General features: G+C 40.3%; 1 protein-coding gene across 6 annotated transcripts in view; it reads right to left on the minus strand.

The window, feature by feature from the left end:
* Positions 1-22,821, minus strand: part of LPAR1 (lysophosphatidic acid receptor 1) — a 134,379-nt gene that overhangs the window by 28,589 nt on the left and 82,969 nt on the right. The window lies entirely within an intron of this gene.

Raw genomic sequence — 22,821 nt, forward strand, 5'->3', positions numbered from 1 at the left:
TCCAAGGCAATTTTCCACCAGACCATGCAACATGGGAGGCACAGACTTTTCGAGCAGCCATTACACTATGTACAAGTTTGCAAAGGCAGTATTATCATGAATACAAGTCAGTCCTAGCGCCAAATCAGAAAGGACCATCCTGAGAGAAATGAAAATTAGCACCAACTTGTCGTTACACCCACACATGTATACATATTTGATTCTAAAAAGTCTAAGTCAAAGCTTTACAAAAGTATTGATGAAAGGTGTTACATATATATATATATATATATATATATATATATTTAAGTATATTTATTTTTAGTTTTAGACATTACAAACCCACGTAATAAGCAGACTAGACCAGCAGATACAGGCAAGAAACAATAGCCTGTTTTGAATGAAACAAAGTAAGTGAAGGGGATTATGGGAAGTACGTCTCAAGACCAGGCTGCAGTATGACTTTGGATGGATGAGAATATTAGAGTGAGAAATTCTGGCTCTCCTTCTTAGGCAGTGGGGATGTTGAATTTAAATTACTGATTGGGAAGATCAAAGTGACTCTTGCAGGCTATAGAGGAAGGGTGAGACGCTGAAAGCGGAGAATGGTTATGAAGTGCAGCTGGGTACCTGTTAACATTCCTCCACAGGAAGGCTGGTTGTTGTTAGCCGGTATTAACAGGACATGTCCACGCTTGACAAATATCGCTGCCTTTTATCTTTGGCAGGAGATGAGGAACAAAAAGCAGTTCTTCGCTGCTTTTCTCCCCTGGTTCCTGCCCACAAAGGATGCTATCATCTCAAAAGGCACAAGCTCCACACCCAAGAACTTACAAACTCGCAGCCCGTGCTGGATTCTAAACATACCTCCCTTGGTCTTCTTATGTAGCTGCCTGCCTAACTTTTGCACTGTTTTGTCACTGAGTACACAAATGTCTTTCATAAACGTGCTTCTACCAAATGCCTAGAACAGTCCTGGTTGAGAGAATAACTCACGGTTTCTCTCCTTCCCAGACTGTACCTGAGATACTGACGTGGAAGATGCCTAGAGAGCGTGAATACAGAAGTTTTCTCTCTTTCTACTTCTTTCCTCGTGAAAGACTCAAAAGGAAGCTGGCTTTATTTTGCTTGCTGGCGTGCTGCTTCTGAGTTTCACTTCTCTTCTCCTTAAAAAAAGATGCTTTACCTCTTCAGCTAAGTCAAGGGCTAATCTCAGCCTCAAAAATGGAATCCATCCTTAGTTCTAACTGCCTGGCTTACATAGGCACGTGGGTGAAACAAATTTCTCAAGTTAAAAATAAAAGTCTGAATTCAGTGATTGAAATGATAAGGGCCCCTTTGTGCCAACCGCACTGATGTGCAGCATGTGAGTCATATGTTTAAGGCACAGACTCTGTCCTCAAGGATCCTTTAGACTGTTTTTAAACTCTATAGAACTGTATTCTTATACTACTAGGTTTAAGAACTTAGTTTTCCTTCACTTCATTACAAAATATTTCTATTGCTGTTTTGTGATCATGAGAGTTCTACACAATGTAGAACACCTGAAAATGAAATATAGAATAAAATTTACAATTCCATCTTTGAAATCAGCACACCTATGTATACACACATGTACACGCACACACATACATGTACATACACATACATACAACCACACACATATCTTTGTACACATTTTTTCCCTCAGAATTCCCAGAAGTAAAGAGACATAAAAGGATATGAATAAAGTCTCTAGATATAGATTTTAGCTTATTTTCTAAACTTATTATCATGAAAACTGAAATAGAAACTGACATCCCTAAGAAGAGAAATTGAACAAGTTTGCCTTCCTTTACCTCCCCTCGTCTTACTTCTGAGTATCTGTCAAAATAATAATTTATTAAATTATCAATTATCGAACCATGGTAACAACATGAATGACCAACAGTAAACAGTCAAGTATATAATGAAGTTACCCTATGGAAAAATACTGGGCAGATTCTAAATATTAAAGATAAAGGAAGCGGTATCAAGAGTGATACCAATTTCACAGCACGACTGTACACATTTGTACACACGTAGACACACACAGTAGCTACTGAGGCATTTGCCACATGCCCCGCCCTGTGTGCTAAGCTCAGCACGCGTCCTTTCTCATGTAGTTCTTTCAGTAACCTCAGGAGATAGGCACTCCTGCTGTCTCTGTCTTACAAATGAGGAAATTCAGGTTCAGAAAGCTCAAGAAGCTTTTCTGGGCAACACAGCTAAGAAATGGTGGAGCTGGGATCCGAGTCCAGACCTGAATCCCTCCAGAGGCCTTTGTTCTGAGCCACAAGGCTACAATGCAATAGGAAAACACACTCAGGATGGAAATACGTCCAAATGGTGGTGGTCAAATGCAGGGTGGCTTTTTATTCTCAAATGTTTGTCCTTTATAAAACACTGACACTGGATGTGATTTACTTTGCTAGGAAATAATAAATCAGGAATAAATCAGTGCAGAGTAAAATATCACATACAGCCCTTGTGACTCAGGGCCACGCGTCCTGGATCCCTCGCTCCATAGAACATCACTACTATTACGAGATCCTTCACTTGGCCACGGTTCTCGTTCTCCTTTCCTAGCAGCTCAGGTGGTGCAGCCTTCTAATGAAGCAGGTGTCTTCTTAAGCCCCTTAGATTTTCTCTGGAGAATGTTAATTGCCACCCTCCACCTCTCATCCCCACCAAAAAAAAAAAAACCTCCACTGACTCCAAACATTCTGTACTTCTCTCAAAATGTTAAAATAACAGAGGTCCAGATGTTATCAGGAAACCTAGTCTGAAAGACAAAACCTTGAAAAAAGAACTATAATATAATATGCATGGTGAATTGCATAATTCATTCTTCTAATTAAGGTAAAATAAAGATTCTCAAAGGCTGCTGAGAGAAGACAGAGAGCGGAATTCCTAGCATTGTGCCTGTTTATTTTTAATGCTTAACAACTTCACAGTTGGAAGATAAAACAGCTCCTTTACAAAACATAATCCAAGGTATGGAAAATAAAATCGTAAAATTTTCTTCAGCTTCTGCAGTGCAAGACAGTAGGTTTTTTGAAGTCTATGAAATACTATAATGAACTTCACTCTAGGATGAATCAACCAATGTATTAGGAAGTCAAGCCCCACAGAAATGCTTTCGCTGAACTGATCTCTGGCAGCAAAGAACCAGCCTTCATGAAGAAATGTTATAAAGAAAATAGGCCTTACGGTTCTGCATGTGCTGAACGCTGTGGGCTGTCCCATCACACCGTGGCAGACATGTCCATCACAGACAAAGACCCATAAGAGGGCTCTTTGCACTCAGTCCTCCTAAGAGTTACTTCTCCTGATTTTACCTTATGGCCACACATCACGAATCTAATTGTGTTTATGTCTGCGTTAATTGCTAGAAAGTATATCCTTACTTGACTCCATGTCCCTGTTTACATTTATTTTTTCCTTCCCCTCCTTTTTCTTACTTTTAATTCGACTTTGTCCTCTGAACTCGCTGCATCTTTTTAAGCTGTCTTAAATCCTTTTCTTTTGATGCAAGGTTAAGTATAAATAAACACAGGCACGTGCTCTGTACATATCTGTAAGGCTGTTTAATACTGCTGTTTGGACATAAAAATCACCCAACATGCATGGAATCAGCATGTTTCCTACAAACCAGAAAGGAGAAAATAGATTTTCATTTCTATTTTAACAGTGAGATCCAGCCTAAGGTCTGTCCAAGGCCATTCAGCAGACACTCAGATTACAACATGACCCCAACACAGTTCTTGGCTTATCTGCGGGGTCACAATTACATCATGATGATGGGTTTCAGGACGACTGTGCTCAGGAAGTAAGTGGTCAGGATTATAAGACTTCGGCTGTCCTTGAGGTGAGTGGACAAAGGGACTTGTCAGGTCGGAGATGTGACATTTCAAAAACAAACAGACTGGATGTTGGAAGTGTGAGTGAAGGAATGAGGCAAGAGATAGGAGAATCAGGAAAGAGCAACGTTTCGGAGGCCAACGGAAGAGAAAAATTCAAGACGCATGTGTTAAATGATATATTCTTTGAGGAAAGAAATATTTATGGGGCAAATATTTTTTTAATGTAGATTCAAATATATAATATTCCATCCTTTAGTCTTCCATCTAGTAACATTAATGCCTTTTAAAAGGATGCTTTCCTAAGTCAATTTTTCTTCCAACTGTGCTCATATTAAAATGCATGGCACATGGATTGTGGACACACTCCCTAAGAGTCACAGTCTTGTATAGTCCCCTCCCCTCGTGTGTGGGAAGAACCTATAAATTGCTTCTAACAGAATATAGCAAATGGTTATGCATCCTTTCCTTGACTTGGTTCTGTGATACGGCAAAGGTGAAGGGATTTTACATATGTAATTAAATCGACTTTACATTGATCAAAACGGAATTTATCCTGGGTCAGCTGGACCTAATCAAGTAAGCTCTTTTATTAAGGAAGAGGCCAGAGAACTGGAAGCTGGAGAGAATGTCCCTCTCCATCGCTGACTTTGAAGAAGCAAGTGGCCGTGATTCTACAGCCACAGGGAAATGAATTCTGCCAACCAGCGGAGGGATTTGGAAATACACCCTTCCCTGGTCTGGCCTCCAGATGAGAAGGGCGCCAAGTCAATAGGTTGACTGCACCCTGGTGAAACCTTTAGAGAATCTGCTAAGGTGCACCTGGAATTCTGACCCACAGAAGCCGTGTAACAGTAAATGGATGTTTTACCAGTAAGCAAGGTAACCCGTTATGCAGCATAGGAAGCTAACACAACATCTAAAGATAGTCATTTTGCATGGGAATTGCCTTATAATAGCAACAGAAAGAAAATGGAATGAAAATTTCAGACTCTTTTGAGTTTTTATCATTTATATTCTTTTTTCTGTAGCCTTAATGTTTATTTTTTAACCACTTGATTGAGATACGACTGACATCACACTTTTTTTTAACTGAAGTATAGTTAATTTACAATGTTGTGTTAGTTTCAAGTGGACAGCAAAGTGATTCAGTTATATTTTCCAGATTCTTTTCCGTTATAGGTTATGACAAGACATTGAAACTAGTTCCCTGTGTTATACAGGAGGTCCTTGTTGTTTATCTATTTTATATATAGTAGTGTATATATGCTAATCCCAAACTCCTAATTTATCCGTCCCCCACTTTCCCCCTTGGTAAACGTAAGTGTGTTTTCTATGCATCAGACTCTCTTAACTGCTCACATGATACTTAGTAGCCAAGCTCTTCCACCTTAAATGTTCCAGATGCTTAAAGCTGCTGCCATCAGGCCCCTGATGCTTGGCTGGAGGACCACCACGCTCTGTCTCTGTGGGGGTTCAGTGCTTGCTTGCCCAAAGATACTTGTCTCTAGAAGGCCAGGAAGTTTAGCTTGCTAGCCTGCAACTTCCCCAAGTTCCTGGTAAGCCAAGAGAGAACCAAGCTACATCTTTACATTGTTACAGGGATTCAGCACACATGCGTCAGTGCCTTCGGCCTCGAAACTATGAGACCATCTGTTCTCCCCTCACCTTCTATTTGGGCATGAAAAGCACGAAACAAGGATGGGAGCCAGCAAACTCCCTACAGACCAGAAAGGAGCCAAGCTTTCATTTCCATTTTGACACTGAGATCAAAACACAGTCTTGGGCCAGGCTGTTGAGCTGAGACTTGGTTCCATAATAGCACGTTCTTTCTGCTGTGTGCAAAATTATACACTGATGATGTATTTCCATGCCACCGTGCCCAGAAAGTGGTTAGGCAACAGTGACTCTAGCATGGGTGAAAGGGTTAGGCATGTGAACATTTGGAAAAAAAGGAGAATGGGGGAAGGGAAAGTCTTTCTTTCTGAAGCACTTTTCTGTCCATTGCAAACCGAACTTAAAAATGCTGGTATTAAATTTTCTGAGAGATGAATACAATGTTTTTGACACGCAGTTCAACTAAGATCACGAGGCATTTTCTCTTTGGGAATTATTTCTAACAGAGCGTTGGCAATATTTTTTTTCCCAAACTGTTTTGATTCTTATACACTGATTAACACTACTCTAACACTTAAATGTACTAGACAGCAGAAACAGCAAATTTTCATTTGCTTAGAAAAATCAAAGAATAACAATCATCTTTCCTTTTCTTTTCCTTTTTTCCCCTTCCTTTCCCTCCTTTCCTTCTCATTTTTAACATTTTAAATATTAAAGGAAGCAACAAAGTGAAGAAGAGTACTGCCACTGAAATGACAAATCCAAAGTTAGGATGTGAGTTCCAGCAAATGTTGAATTATCTTCAGCAATTCACTTAATCTCTTGAGCCTCAGTTATATCATCTTTAAAATGGGCAAAATGTCACACACAAAGTATGTACCTATTACGTCAGGAAAATCTTAAAATCATATGTCTATTCAGACACTTTAGTTTCATAAACCAAACAGTGTATGAATGTAAGGTGTTTTCTTCATTTTAATACTGATGTTCTTTCTCATCAACTGGCAAAAGACAGACACTACATTTTAAAAATGAGCAGTTATTTTATTCCTAACAAAAATGAAAATACTTGAAAGTAAATTTTATAGTTGCTGTCAGAAAATAAATGTTACATGTTACGATTTTTTAAGTGCTTTAATAACATTTATTAATGTCAGGCATTGTACTAAGGGGCACATTTTATTTCATTTTCTCATTTTTCATACAAAGTAAGACCTATTATTATCTCCATTTTATAGATGAGGAATCTGAAGTTTCAGGAAATTAAGCAATCAGTGGTAAACCTAGGACGCAAAAGCCAGCCAAATAATTCAGAGCCCACAATGAACTACTCGGCTGCTTCAGATACATTTTCTGGGTTGGCATGCCAAGAACAGGGACAGTGAGAAGTGGCCTGGGCAGGTCTTTGTTGCTAAAAGGCAGAGGGCCGCCCTGGTGAGTGGGCAGGTCTGGTGCGGAGGGCTCTGCCCACCCACCGCACAGGGTGACCGCCACAGACAGACACCTCAAGATAAGGTGCCTCACTGGCACCCCACTTGAGCAGCCTGCAGTGGAAATGAAGCTCCCTGGAGTTGTGAACTGAAGTCCTGTAAGGTTTCAAACACAGTGATCACTCCCACAGCCAGATACCAAACCCTACGAGGACCCCAGGGGCCGCCTCAAGGTCTGCGTGGGTCAGGCAGTTAGCTACAGAGACAGCAGCTGCTTTATGGAGACTAGGTGGAGAATGGCTCTGGGTAAAGGAGAAGCAAACTAGAGCAGTTAGAACCAATAAATAAATACAAACAGGAACTAGAGAACAAGAAAAGTCAAGGAGCCACAAGGAAAAACAAAACTGAAGTAAATCCAGAAAGCAGGAATACAGCCAGGTTCTGGTTCCCAAACTGCCCTGAGGCACCTTAGGGTTCCAGTTAATTTAAAAGAACACAGCCGGATATTATATAAAATTTACATGTATGTAATTCACATATAACTTACATGTATATAATTTATTTATATGTAAAAGTGTATTTATATTTATATATGTATATATAAAGGGGAGGGAAACTGGCATCCGACATACTAACTTGAAGTAGTTCACAGTTTCAACATTAGATGGCATTACATTCCTTCCTGTGACATCATGTCTTTGCAGTCTGTCTGCTATGATAAAAATCAAATATTGACTAAGTCAGTGTGGAACAGGAAATGAGGCTGGCAGTGCCCAATCTGAGTTCAGGTTCTGAGATGCTGTGCAGTGCCCAGCAAAGCACACACATCCCCCAGTCATGGCTGTAAAGTGATTCTCTTCCTTTCAGTGTATGTGTGTTTGCTTTGTTTTGCAAAATGGCTACTAATTCATGAGGACCTATCTACTTATTAACCGCTTAATAGATGAAACCCTGTTAGGTATCTCTTTCAGCCCAAAAGCATCGTGAAATAATTGAGACAATAAGGGTACTGGGGAATTCAGGGAACTTCTGCATTAGGGATTAAAGCTGTCGAGGGAAGACAGAAGAGTGGGGGATCTCAGAAGTAAGTTGTGTATCTGTTTTCGGACTCATTCAGGATCCCGTGACATGGCATCACCACCCAGTCCAAGGAAAACCTGTCCCACTGAATCCCGGAAGCACGATGGGCTGCCCCTTCTTCTCACAACAGAATGAAGATTTACAACCGTGAGGATTAATCCAGGGACTTGAGGCTTCATCACAGCAATATGACCATTCAATGAAAACACCACGTTATGTATTTCATAACAGTATCTACCAAGTACTTACATGCCTGGCATCTTATATAATAATCTTACTTAATCTTTTGAGGTTTCTTGCTGTTTCTGCCTGGCCTCTCATTATACAGACAAGGAAATTGAAGCTTGGAGCAACTGAATACATTGCCCCAGTTGATTCTGCTGGTGTGCAGTGGGGCCAGGATTAGAATCCAGGCAGTTGGCACTTCAGAGATGACACTGTTAACCTCTGTACTATATTGTTCAGCTGTTAGGCCTTTAAGATTTCTAAAAAAATATACTTTAGATTTTTTTTTACACAGAACAAAGTACTTCCAAGTAGTACCTATATTTAAATGGGACTAAATGCATTTCTATTTTTGTTTACTCTTAGTTTCTAAATTCCGGAAAAGTTTCCACCTCTTTTCTAGGTTTGCTAATACTCATTCTCAGGAACAGAAATACTGTAAATGGTTACAACATGACACCATTGGGGGGGAGGGGAAGCTACCCAATATTAGCATGAACAAAGTAACTCTCATTCCCTTGTGGTAAGAGTTTAAATTGGTACAAACTTTCTGAAGAGCATTAAACAATAGTTCATCAAGATTCATGAAGTCTCAGTGAAGAAAGCAGAGATTCATATTAGATAATATTTATCAAAATGTTATTTATGATAGCAGAAAAAGAGTAAGAGATAAAAGCCAGATGTCCAGTGATTACAATATGCCGTCACTTGGATGTACTGAACTTTGTGTGGGAAACTCATGTTTTCAAAGATTACTTAACGGCATGGTATGGTAACATGCACAGGATACTCTAAAAAAATCATGCACGAGGTCCGGGGTTCAATCCCCAGTGCTTCCATCAACCAATCAATCAATCCATAAATAAATGAACAAATAAACCTAATTACCTCCCCCCCCAAAACAAACAGAAATCATACAACAGAATTGTATTTTACCATACAATTTCAACTGTAAAATATTAATCAGAACCAAGGATTGGAAAGAAACAGCATATTCATTTTAATTTTTTTTTCTCTGAATGGTTTAGATTTGTAAACTTTCTTTATTTTTATTTCCTAATTTAAAAAATTTCTTCATTTTGCCTTTCCTTCCCTTCAATAAACATGAGTTACTTTGGTCAGTAAGATTATTATTAAAATAGGATTCGGTACCTAAGGGGGTAATTGCAGTCTAACAGATGTATCTTTCTTCCAACATCGCCTCGTGACACTCAACTCAGAAAAGTCATTTACATAAACCTTTCCTGTTACACTACTCATATGATTCTCTCTCTTCTCTAAATCCCTGTACAGCTTTATCTGAGCTTCTTTTGGGGTGTTTCTGTCACCTCTTGCCTTTTATAATAATCATCTATGGACATGTGGCATCTTTCCTACTAGACCACAGGCCTGAGGATGGCAGGGCCATATTTGCTTTGCAACTGGATCTGCCTTACGTCTCACTCCCATTCTACCCCGTAATTTAGCCGTATCTGTAAATGAGCAAGGATTATACATTTTGGTAACTGTTGTCCCAACACACAAGAGGCAAAAGATGTCACTTGAACTGAACTGGTTTGCACACAGATGCAGTGTTCTTTACGGCACCAAAGGGAGAGAACTAGACCCAGTGGATGGCACTCTAAAAAAAAAAAAAAATAGCTCTTTCCCAGATTTTGGCTAAATACATATGTATCCAACAGTCCATTTATATGAAGACAGTCTGGCCTCTATGGAGATAAAAGTGTTCCCTGCATCCAAGATATTTGAGGAAAGGCTGAAAAACCACGTATCATTACAACTGTACACACAAGCCAAGCCTGGCTTTGGAAGAGGGTGTGAATGCCGTAAGCCTCATATAGTCTCATCCCACGCCAGGGTTGGTTCTAGGATTCTGCATTCATTGGTTAAGTGAATAATTAAGAGATGAATGGATGGATGAATCAGCAAACTATAGGAATGAGCCGAGGCCCCATATACAATTCTATGGGCAGACGGTGAGAAAATGCCGCTAGTGATTATAAAAGCCTATTAAAGAGGCTGAACAGCTCCAAGGAATGACCATCCTGGGAAAACAGCTCAAAAGACTAATTGCTACTGGTCGAAGGTGGCACGTTCATGAACGCAGAACAATAGGAAAGGCATGAGAACGTCATGTTCACTGTAACACATGCCAGGTAGCATTCTAAGCACTTTATCATATTTAATTCTCACAACAAGGGGGAGAGTGGTAAGTTCTGCTCTCCCCAAACATGGGGAGAATGGGGAACACAGCGCAGAAAGGTCAGTATATTACCCAAGGCCACAGAGTCTGAATGCCAGCCGACTTGGCGTTTTTAACCTGTGTACGTGTAATGTAAGTCTTAATCCCATGCTGTCTCTGGAAGAAAAAGGGAAACAGAGATTTTGCTTTATGTGGTGTATGAACTAAATGATCGATTCATCCTTTCCTGTGAAGGTCTCCACGCAGACAAATACAACTGTATCAGGTTAATACAAAAACAAACACTGTTGCTTTATCTCCTCTCTCGGGGGGGATAAAAGTTACTCCTTAGAATAATATAAAATCACAGGCCTACCTGAAAAAGTCTTAGGGCTTTATGCCATGATTTCTCAAGGTATCTTGATGATATAGGTCAGTCACATTTTTCAGTCTCTAAAGGTGACAAATTTTCCTTCAGTGATAATAATTAATGCAGACAGTTCAAATATTTCGAAGAAAGTCTATGTTGTGTAAAAATATCCATTTTCTTTAACAGGAAACTCCTCAAAAGCCCAGAATTTTCTCTTAGTAGTACTGCGTTTTCTCCCTAACTCTACCTTACCTTTTCTCCTCATCCTCTTGCAAAGCAGGTGTACAAACACACACATGTCAGGGTGGTCGTAGGTCCTCACCTATTCTTTAAGTGATACCAATAATGTGTCCATTTTGGTGGGGAAGTTGAAAAATAGACTTCAGAAATGAGCAAGGACAGGTTTAATGCCAGGTTTGCGTGACTCAACTATGGATGCCTGGGTACCAACACTGCTTCAGGAGGTTTGGGCTGGGGCCCAGGAGTCAACCTCTTAAACAAGCATCCTGGGTGATTCAGACACAGTTAGTCCTTGGACCGCACTTGGAGAAACACTGATGTAATGAAGCCCTTCATGGTGCAGATGAGGAAACCGTCGTTAAGGTTAAGTGAGTTGCCCTAAGTTACACCAACTAGTAAGTGGCAAATCAGGAGTTAGAATATAGTTATTAACGCCTTTGTAACCAGACTACATCTTATTTCATGCTCAGGATTCCAAACTAGTTTTTGGTCACTATTCTATAAGCAACAGCTGCAAAAAACATTCGTAGCTTACATTTACATGACACTTCCTATAAAAAGAGCTTTCCCAATCATTATCATTTGTGAACTTCACAAAAGAATGTTATCTGTATTTGGCACATGAGAGAACTGAAATTCAGAGAGGTTAAGATTCTTGCTTAAAATTTTATATTATATATATTTGGGGCAAAGTAGTAGAACTTAATGAGTTTTGATAACTAGTAAGTACTCAAATGTTGGTTATTATTATCACCATTTTTGGGGATACTCTCAAAACTAAATGTTGACCTAGGAAAAGTTAGAGTTGGTATAAAAAAATCAATTAAAAATAAAATGAACAGCCAAACTACACAAAGTTACATATTGAAATTTTAAAAGGATCAAATATTTTCGATAAAATTTAGCTGTAAAATAAAGCCAAAGAAAAGTAAGTATGAGAGGAAAAATGAAAATTCACAATGGTAGATACTTTGTTACAATCTGATTTGTTCCCAAAAACCTAATGGGTAAATTAAGTCTTCACTTTACAATGTATACAAAAACATTTGATTCTCAGGTAAATTAAATCTGAAAAAATGTAGCATTCTAGAAGTGTTGTAACTGTGCTATATATATTAAATTGTTGAAGGGATTAAAGTAGACTCACATACGCTCTAAAAAAACATTTTCTCAAACAAAAAGTGAGTATTACTCTAATTCTGATTTAAATATTTATGCTCACAAAAATAGTACATAAATGTCCTTGAGGTCCAATCAAAACAGTGGGTCAAAATATCCCATTACTTCTATAAGCTACCTAGTAACAAAGCTACCAAATAAGGCTACTACAGCATTATTAATGTTACAAGCCAACAGTTGCAGAGGGACAACGTATTGCGATGTAATAGCAGTAAATCATTTATTATTGATACATTATAGGCAAATCAATATATATAAATGAACATATTTTCTAATTGTTTCCATTTTTTTCTGTTCCTGCTTCTACTGTCTTTCAAATTTATTCATGCCTTTAGTGACAGCTTTCTTGCCTTAAAACTGGTGGAACCAATTCAGATTGAACTAAAACATTAAGAAATTTCATTACAGAATTCTATCAAGCTTACTCTCTTAGCACAGCAGTGTAATCATCTACACTACAGTTTAACTTATCATTCAGATTTGGGTTCTAGAGCCTTCTCTTCCAATCGAAATAAGCTGTGCTTACGTACAAGAACTTGTAAATACGCTAGGGTATATGCACAGTGTCTTAGAAATAGTGTTTTATAATGAAAACATCTTCATTTCTGCCCCCAAGATGTGAGTTGCCAAATTAAATAAAGCCAGTGCTCTAATCTCTGCAACTTTCCTGTATTTGATCATTATATGTGGGCTTTGAGGGATGTTCAAATACAGGTTCCTCCTGTCTTCGTTCAGAAACTCAGGTTCCAGCCCCTCGATTTATAGCTGGGCTTTTCCTTTGGGGCTGGAGCAATACACCAAGGAGCAACTCCCGGGCATCACGTGTCCGGCGAGGTTAGCAAAGCAAATCCCTCCAGCAGAACACGGTGAATCACTCGCTGGCCAGCGTTCTGCTTCGTAGGTTTCCTGTGCGGGTCCCGTTAAGGCTGCGCCCCGAAGCGGCTATCTTCCCTCTGCCCCCGGGAAAGGAAAGGGACTCGAGAAAATGAAATTCATGCCTACCACACGAAGAGGAGCTTTTTGAAGTGGAGAAATACCCATTTAGAATGAACTCATGGAAAACCCTACTTAAAATGCAGCGTGCTCTGTGTCAACAGAAGTCTACTTGCACAGGATAAATAGTGAAGCCATGAGTTTCCAGGCTCCCGATGCCAGGCTAAATCCCACTTCTTCAAAAAGACCCTGTTATTGCCGGGTCACCCTGTGAGAACTTCATATTTGCTTTGGATCTTTATAATGACTCCTCTATTGGTGGAGGAGACCAGCCGGGGTTTAAGTAAAGCCATGACCACACTCAGTCTAGACAGTATCATCTCCACTAAAACACATGAATAAAAAGTAGCCACTCAGAGCATAAGGCTCCAGTTTAGACCTCAAAGGGAAAAACAGCAAAGGTACAAACACAAGAAAAATAATTATTTATATGGAAAAACAGTTAAAATACCTCTGTCAAAGAGCATGACAAAGTATATATGTAAAAGCAGGGAATAATTCAGCTTCAAACTGGAGGTATATACATTACCTGGTCATAAAGATACATAATTTCTGAGAAACCAATAGAAGATTCTATAAGCGGATATGTCCCTTTTGTCTAGACAACTCAAAATAAAAATCAGAAATATTAAATAAGTGAAACTCCTGAGTACTTAAACTGATTTCCAGGATAATACAGAAACCAGGAAGACAAAGGAAAAAACCCTATATAGAGAGAGTTGATTGCCACCTAAAATTCTTTATTTCCCATCCAATGCTGCGTGTGTTGGCATTGCCAGATAAAATACATAATGCCCAGTTGAATCTGAATTTCAGATAAATGACTAATACTTCTGTTAGCCTAAGTATATCCCATGCAATTATTTTAATTTGCTAAATTTGGCAATTCACGTACATGTACGTGTATGTGTCATAAGTGACAGGTGTCCACATCTCCAGGCAACAATCTTTCGGGTCCTGAAATGTCACCACTGAGCACTTGTTACTCTCCACAAGGTGTTAATATGCACATGTAGAAAATTGTCCCTATCTTTTTATAGGTCAGTAACTATTCAAGCTCATTTACTGCAAAATCCATTTAATGTGAATCTGATAACTATGGTCAACTCAAAAAAAATGAGTTATACCAGTGCCAAATGCAGGCAAAAAATATGTAAGCACAATGTTGTCTTATAATCATGCGAGCTTCCTCTGCCATCCCCCCCAAAAAAAGCCTAACAGAGGTTATTTCCATATCTAAGTAATATATTAACTGCAATATAAGGAAGGAACTGAATATTTAGTTCAGAGTGTAAAGAATACCTAACAGAAATAATTTCTTTGCCTGGGGTCACATGGCAAACTCCCACAAAACTCTACCCAGAATAAAATGTATATTTCATTTATTCATTCAACAAACAGCTAGAGTTTGCCAAGTGCTGGGCCCTGTTCTAGGAGCTGGGAAATAAGACCGAGCCCTGCTGTCGTGCAATGCCTATAACGAGTCTCCAACGAGATGCATGAAATAGCAGCAAGAGATTAGAAGGGGAGTGAAAATCCTTTTCTTTCTAGGTGAACAGAGATGGGGCCGAGACTAAAGGAATCGGAGGTGGTCATAGCATCAAGCTGGGACCGAATGGGGAACAGCAAGAAGGTGTCAGACCCTATCCATTTGCCGTTTCTTTCATTTATGCCAGACACAGTCCTTCACTGTGGATCAAAAGGAAAGAAAAGTGATGCCCTGAATGACGGCTGGGTGGCCAGCTGGGCCCCAGGCATGGCACGTGCGCCTGAATGAGCCGATGACCTTTCCCAACAGACACTGACAAAGGGGCCTGCTCCATTTCAAAACTCATTTTAACGGTCGACACTATTTAATCGTCTCCAGAGAGTCACCAGGGCAGAAGTGCCATTTCTCGTGGTGCTAATAGGGCTTTTCATACATAGGGCCGAGGCTCCACAAGTAGGATGCAGGCAACTCTGCGGTACAGATGTATCTCTGGAAAGAGAAAGCCACTCGGAATAAAATTTACAGCCTGCTAATAGAGCCAACAGCTGCTAAATAAACCACAACAGTATTTTTATACCATGTCATAGAAACGAAGCACCATCTCAACCATCAAATCCTCTACTGGGTGTGTGCTGGGGTGGGGGTATACCAGAAAGAGAAAGGGGGCAGCGGGTGGAGAAAATGCACTTGTGCACAAGACCTCCTGGTAAAGACAATGCTTGCTCCCGTTCAGTAAGTGTTTTGCATTAGCCAGAGCCTGTACGAAGTGCGCTTTCCATGAATTACCTCATCTACTGTCCGTCATCACTGGACAAGAAAGGTCCTACTACCCTTACGTTATTAATTCTGAAACTGAGGTGCAGAGAGACACTAAATCACTTACTCTAGGCTATGAAACTATTAAGTAATTCTCAACTCTGGCTTATTTTCTTCCAAATCAAAGCTCTCAAGCTCTAAGCAACAGTGGTTCCCAGTGGTCACAATTCATTCAGGAAACTCCTGCATGTTTCATGACCTTCAGTGATAAGGACACCTGACTGGGTGACCTTCGGGCTGGGCCCGGCGGGGCGTCCGAGCTGGACCAGGTCAGCATCACTCTCCACAGACCTCAGCTCAGCAAGAGCCCCGGGTTCTGGCTGCTCCGTCCGCACCTCAAAAAGGAATTCTGTTAGTTGGGTTCCTGTGGTATTTCTGTTTTCTGTTTCTGTTTAAAAGTTTCGTCTGAGTCAAAATATTTGAATGGAGTTGGGCAACAAAAGGGCACAAAGAGCTGGTATGTGAAAAGTTGTTTTCTCTCTTGACCGGAGCCCAGGAACTGGGGCCCCTGCAGGGTGTCCCTCCTGACCACACCCTCGGTGCCAGGCGGCCTTGCGGCTGGCCCGACAATGCAGGCTCTCATGAAGAGTCTCCCAGCTTCTTCTTCCTCAAAGAGGCCTTAACAGGGACGCCACAGGGGACCTGAGGAGACTTGGGGTAGCGCTGGTTCCTCCTCCAAGCAACAGGATGTGCAGCTGGTCACCTGTGGCCGGAGAATAAGAGACTCTTGTGTCTGCTGCCCTCCCCGAGCACCAGGACCGATGGGGAGGCCTTCCCACCTTGCCACACAGCCTCTACTGTCATTTTTATACATCATTTCTGGGGCCATCCTTTAAATGCGCCACTCCCTTTAATGGGAGGGCGTACGTCTAGAGCTAATTATTCAAGAGGCTGACATGGAGAAAAATTGTCCTTTGCTTTTACTCCAATTCCACTTCTGTGTTTTTCACTGGAAAACTCTGCACGGCTGGTCCACAGTCATTAAGTCCTTATTGTTTTGTTTACAGAGTTATAAGGAGAGGTCTAAATCATCTTGGAAATCCAACTGGCCAACTCCATCCTCCAGATGAAGGCACAGAGAAATTAACACACAGAGAAGGGAACTCGCCCAGAATCACCCAGTTAATGACAGAGTCAGGAACAGATCCCACAGGCATCCTGCCTCAATGAACGTAAATGGGGAAACACACACACACACACACACACACACACATACACACTGGGGAAAATATAAACTTAATAAGAAACCAAGATAAATAAGAAATTAATACAATGCTGTTATTAACAAAGCTAGCAGGATGATAATATGTGTAAAAATTACATAATGTGCCAGGAATTCAGATTCCGATGACTTTTTGTCAAAGCTTCATTTCAGTGATCACAGTTGGTTATAATAAGGCCAAATTCAAGGGGACCCTTTGCAAGTACCTTTACAGCCACAATGTTTACACTTAACCCTGGCTCACCACATAAATACATGTTGATGTTCACAAAGAAGAAAATGATGCAAAATGTGGATGGAACTGAACGAGGTGGAGGCACAGGCAGTAAGAACAGCACATCCCTCAGAGTTAACCAACCCAGTCCTTGGTTTGAGCCACCAGTGAATTCAGAGACCTAAGTTTCTCAATTAAGTTAGGAGCTTCAGTCTCTTTATTTGTAAGAATTGGAAGTTGGATAGCGTGATTTTTCAAGGACCTTTTCAGCAATAAAATTCTAAATCTGGGCCAACCCTTGCTTTAAGAAAGAAGTTCTTCTTTACTATCTTTACACAGTGGAACAAGTCCAGTGAGGAGCTCTATATTTAAAAAACCAACAGGAAACGAAGAAAGACTATAAACAAACAGAAAGCAGAGCCTAGGCGGAGGGTGACCATATATCCTGGGTTGACCAGACGAGTCTCGGTTTATGCCTGTTGCCCCAGTGTCCCAGTTAGCGTCTGTTTTCACTACAGAAGTGTCTCGGTTTGGATGATAAATTAGATGGTTACCTCCAGAAGGAACTGGTGTTCTTTATCTTAGGGAATCCTTCAGCATCTCTCATCACCTACAGGTGGAAACCCAAACTCCTTAGTGTGGTATGATGGCTCTGAGTCCAAACTCTATCTAGCATACCCATCATATGGTAATCACACCTGATGACTTCCAGTTCCCCAAAGGTGAGCTGTGGTTGGCTTCCCCTCCACCCACACCCTGCAGGATGGCAAGCTCCTCTACATGCATCAAAACTGAGCTCAATATTGCTTCCTCCAGGAGGCCTCCTTTCCCTCCACTCTGCTCATATATCAACTAGCACATGGACCTAACTGTTTTTGCAACTCTTTCTTAGCCTCCTCTAGTACACCATAAACTCTGTGTAGGATGGATTTTAAAAGGCAGAAACAAACAAATGGGACTACATCAAACTAAAAAGTTTCTGCACAGCAAAGGAAATCATCAACAAAGCAAAAACAAACAAACAAACAAAAAACCAACTTACTGACTGGGAGAAGATATTTGGCAATGATATATCTGGTAAGGAATGAATGCCCAAAATATATAAAGTACCCACACAACTCAACAACAAAAAACAAAAAAACCTGACTTAAAAATGAGCAGAGGAGCTACATCATTTTTCCATAGAAGACATTCAGACAGGCACATGAAAAGAGGTTTAAATCACTAATTATCAGAGAAATGAAAATCAAAACCACAATGAGGCATCACTCATGCCCATTAGAATGACTATTATCAAAAGGGCAAGAAATAACCAGTGCTGGTAAAGATATGGGGAACAGGGAACCCTCATACACTGTTGGTGGGAGTGAAAAATTGGTACAGCCACTATGAAAAACAGTTTGGAGATTCCTCAAAATATTAAGAATAGAACTACCATATGATCCAACTATCCCACTTCTGGGTATTTATCCAAAGACTATGAAAACACTAATTTGAAAAGTTATATGCACACTTATGTTCATTACAGCATTATTTACAATAGCCAAGATATGGAAACAATCTAAGTGTCCATCAACAGATGACTGGATAAAGACGACGTAATGCATACATACACACACACACACACACACACACACACACACACACACACACAGGAATACTATTCAGCCATTAAAAACGATGAAATCTTGTCATCTGCAACAACACGGATGGACCTTGAGAGCATTATGCTAAGCGAAATAAATCACAGAAAGACAAATACATGATTTCACTCATTGAGGAATTTAAAAAAATGAGTAAACCCAACAAAAACAAACATGCAGATACAGAGAACAGAGTAATGGTCATCAGAGGGGAAGGGGTGGGGAGGAGGGTGAAATGGATAAAGGAGATCAACAGTGTGATGATGGTGGGAACTAAATTGCTGGTGGTGAGTATGCCCTAGATATGAAATGTTGTACATGTGAAACGGATACACTGTTATAAACCAATGTTACCTCAATTTTTTAAGAAAAGAATGGAGTTTCCCTTATTCATCTTTTTAATTCCTTAGCACATAATTAGCACTCCATAATATGTTTGTTGAATTAAATGGAAAAGAGAAGTACATAAAGATTTGCTAACAGGATATTGGCCGATGTATGTTTCATCAGAGTGAACAAGAGAACAATGAGCTTAAACTCATCTGACCCCACTACTATTATTAATACCAGTGACAGTCTCTCGCAGAGCATCCGAACAGTGTCTTGCGATGGAGGGTCATGGTCTACAACATTCTTACAGCTGAATTCCAAGTCTGCTACTTACAAAATAAATGCTCTTGAGCAAGTTACTTACCCTATATTAATTCAGGTCCCTCAGCATAAAACGCAGGGAACACAACTTTCCTTGGTGTAAGGTTATAAACAGAGCATGAAGACAAGTGCCAAGTACTGACCCAGGCACAGGGGACCTGGGTAATAAGCAGTAATTTAGCTTCCGTGGTGATTATTTCCGGCCAGAACAGATCAAACTAGAAAAAGTGTCTCCCTCTTCTTCCCCAAAGAGACAGGCTCCACCCGGATTTATTTAGCTTTATGTCCCTTACTCTTTCCCATGATTAAGATGCAAAAACCTCCACACCATAAACATTCTTCTCTCTTTCCAAATCCTGGTTGCCCTCGTCTCCAATTATCCCCAACCAAGGTGTCATCGCAAGGAACAGAGCAAGAGAGGCAAGGACTAAGACAGACTGTGGTCAAATAAGGAAGAACAACTTGACTGCCACTCTGATTCAACCGTGGCACAGACTCAAAGGGAATTCTTGGTAAAATGTCAAGTGCGGAGAGTTCAAGCCTGGGGAGGGGTTACATGACTTCGTGCTGGGACAATGAAACTTCAAGTTAACTACACCTGGAACAAAACGCTCCCTCAGTCAGAAGCAGTCAGTTACCGGTGCTCTGACACCAAACGGTGGAAAGGAGCCAATGAGATGAGAGTTAGAAGCAACAATGTTAGAAGCAAAGAGGAGAAGAATGCTCCCTTAAAAGCTTTCTTCTACCCAGGAAATAAAGCACAGGCAGCGGAGCAGTATCAACAGAAACAAATGGGATCACAATGTTTCAATTTAATAGCACAGTGCTGTTCAAACTTTCTAACAAAATACAGCAGTGCTGGTAGTTGCTTTTATTATGGAGAGGTATCCTAGCAGGGAGGTGAAAAACACATGGCTCTGGAACCAGAGTGCCTGAAACATATTCCAGCTCTGGTACTTAACTAGCTGTGTGACCTTGGGCAAGTTACTTAACCTCTCTGTGCCTCAGTTTTCACCTCTGGGAAATGAAGCTAACGAATAGATAACGTTATGTAGACTCCACAGGGTTGGTCTTTATAAATCCTAATTTCTAAGGTAGAGTAGTGCTGGGCACATGATTAATGCTACATGTGTTTGACAAATAAAAGTACCAGGATCCAGTGCTCACTCAAAAGCAGCTTATACACAACCTTATGCTTAAAAACTGCTATTGGTACCGCCATCATAAACCTGGATGATCTATTTATTCTATGTTGACTCCCAGAAATACAAATTGTTGATCAACAAATCCTTTGGGTGATCCTGAGGACTAAACAGATTTAAAACTCAGAGGTCATTTTGACTTGGTGAAATGAAAACGCAAGATCTGACACATGTAATCAAGCCATAAACATCCCCAGAATAAATGAATAAACATTACTTATTGCACAGCCATTGTGGCCAGTCAATTTCCGAGCTGCTGTATTTGACTGGAAGGCACAAAATGGAATAGGAGTGAGTTGGGTTTGGCTTCTGCCCCACAGCTGAACAAAGCGGCTTTAACTTAGTGAATTCTTAGTGTGGCTCTCCCTGGGCCTCAGTTTTGAGGGCTCAAAAATTGGTTTTGTCACCACATTCATTTATGCAACAGTTATTTAATGAGCACCTACTTTGTGCCAGATCCTGACAGGTGATCTAGAGAAAGTGGCCAATACATCATTACAACCCCTGCCTGCTGTCACAGAGCTGACAATCCAGCAGAGAAGACAGGTATTAAAAACCAAGCACGCACCTCCAAAAACCTGATTGCCAATAAACTAATTCACAATGAGAAGAGCTTCAAGTAGACTAGAACTCTTGTTCCTATAAGACCAATCTATCTCTTACCATGCAACGATGACTACACAGAATTCACGCAGGGGAGGACACTGTGTGGATGGTACCCAGGCACCACCTTGACAAACACTGGGTTGTTTAGGATTGCTAATTAGCTATTCTGACCCCTGCCCATTCTCCCATTTGCTGCCTTTCTTTAAAAGGCAGCTTATTTAATTTCTCCTTCCTATATGAGAATTTCACATACATCTTGCCTCACCAAATTTCTTCACCTATCACGCTGACTGAAGTTTTCCATGTTCTAAAACTTCTTCCATCACACATCAATAGAAATAATGCCATTTACTCCAGAGACAGTTATGTGTATTCAGTCCCTATAGAGTTGACTAGTTTAACCTCCAAGGGCAGCCTTACTTCTATTATTTTCAAGTTTGGGGTTGGTGTGGTGGGGCATAAGGGGCATTTAGGGCTAGTGTACACTGAAACTGGTACCCCATTAACCCTCAAAATAATTCTTATTTAACCTGCAAAACCATCCAATGAGGCACAAAAATTAATTTTCCATGAATCATTAAGCATACTACACACCAGAAAATGCTGGGTTTTATACAAGTCAAAATTAAAACAAGAACTTGGCAGGTTCCTAGTCCAAGTTCAGTAGTCATTTTCTGCTGGTGGTTCTACGAACTATAAGCAATACTTGAGACAGTAATAGAAAAAGTGCACCCACCCTATGACAAGTTTCAACCTGAAATCTGAATGAACATGGCTGAATATTCATTTCAGTTTCAGTCTAAATCAGATGATTCAGATCATCAGCAAACAAATATCTGAGTTGATACAGAAGTAAAGTATCTCACATTACTCAATTTCATACAACAGCGGCATCCATGGGAAACGAAGATGTGTTTCATCCATGTTGTGGAGAATGTGTCCTTGTGGCACAGGTATGATCAAGGCTTTTGTTGATAATTAAACACAGAGAAATCATTTTTGTACGTCTCCTAAGCTCTGTTGGGTAGATGATGGGGGTCCCAGTGGGGATACTATCTAAGTGTACCAGCTAGATACAGACAGGGCTTTGGTCGTGCGAGCAATCCCAAGGCCTGGTCTTCATGCGTAAAGGTCTACCAGAAGGTCACAATCAGGACACCCAGGTGTTATCTCCCTGAGGCATTCACCCTAACCAAAATAGGTGGGACCCATGCCTCAATCAGAATGCTAGTCTAGCCATCATCAGGGCTCTCTCTCTTTCCTGTGGCTAAAATTAATGTAGCTCCCAGAGCTTCCGAGGAACCATACAACCCCAGGTGACATCCACGCAACACTGCTTTACAAACTGGGGCAAAGAGCATTAGAGGAACTTTCCACTGAATTTCCATGGGGAAAGATGAAACGCTGAAAAACTTGCAAAATGTTTTCTTTAAATGTGATCAAACATTAACCTGAATATAATCCATGGAGAAAATATAATTCAATAGGGTCATTATTTAAAATACTCATTGGGTGAACTTTTAAAATAGGCACTCTGGACTCCAAAAGAAACGTCGTGTATGTGTCTTCTTCTTGGGGACATCTCCAGGAGCAGCACAGGACCTGGAACTAAGGAGGTGGACCTGGAACTAAGGAGGTGCTCTTTAACTATTTTCTGAATACACAAATGAATAAATATATTCCTGCTGATTGTTACCATGAATTCTTCATCCAGGAAAAACAATAGTTATTTAAAGGCAAAAGTTATCTGAGTATATATAACATAAAATAAAATTTCGCTTTTCACCTTGAAATATGAATTA

The sequence above is a fragment of the Camelus dromedarius genome, chromosome 10, assembly GCF_036321535.1.
Source record: "Camelus dromedarius isolate mCamDro1 chromosome 10, mCamDro1.pat, whole genome shotgun sequence".
NCBI lineage: Eukaryota > Metazoa > Chordata > Mammalia > Artiodactyla > Camelidae > Camelus > Camelus dromedarius.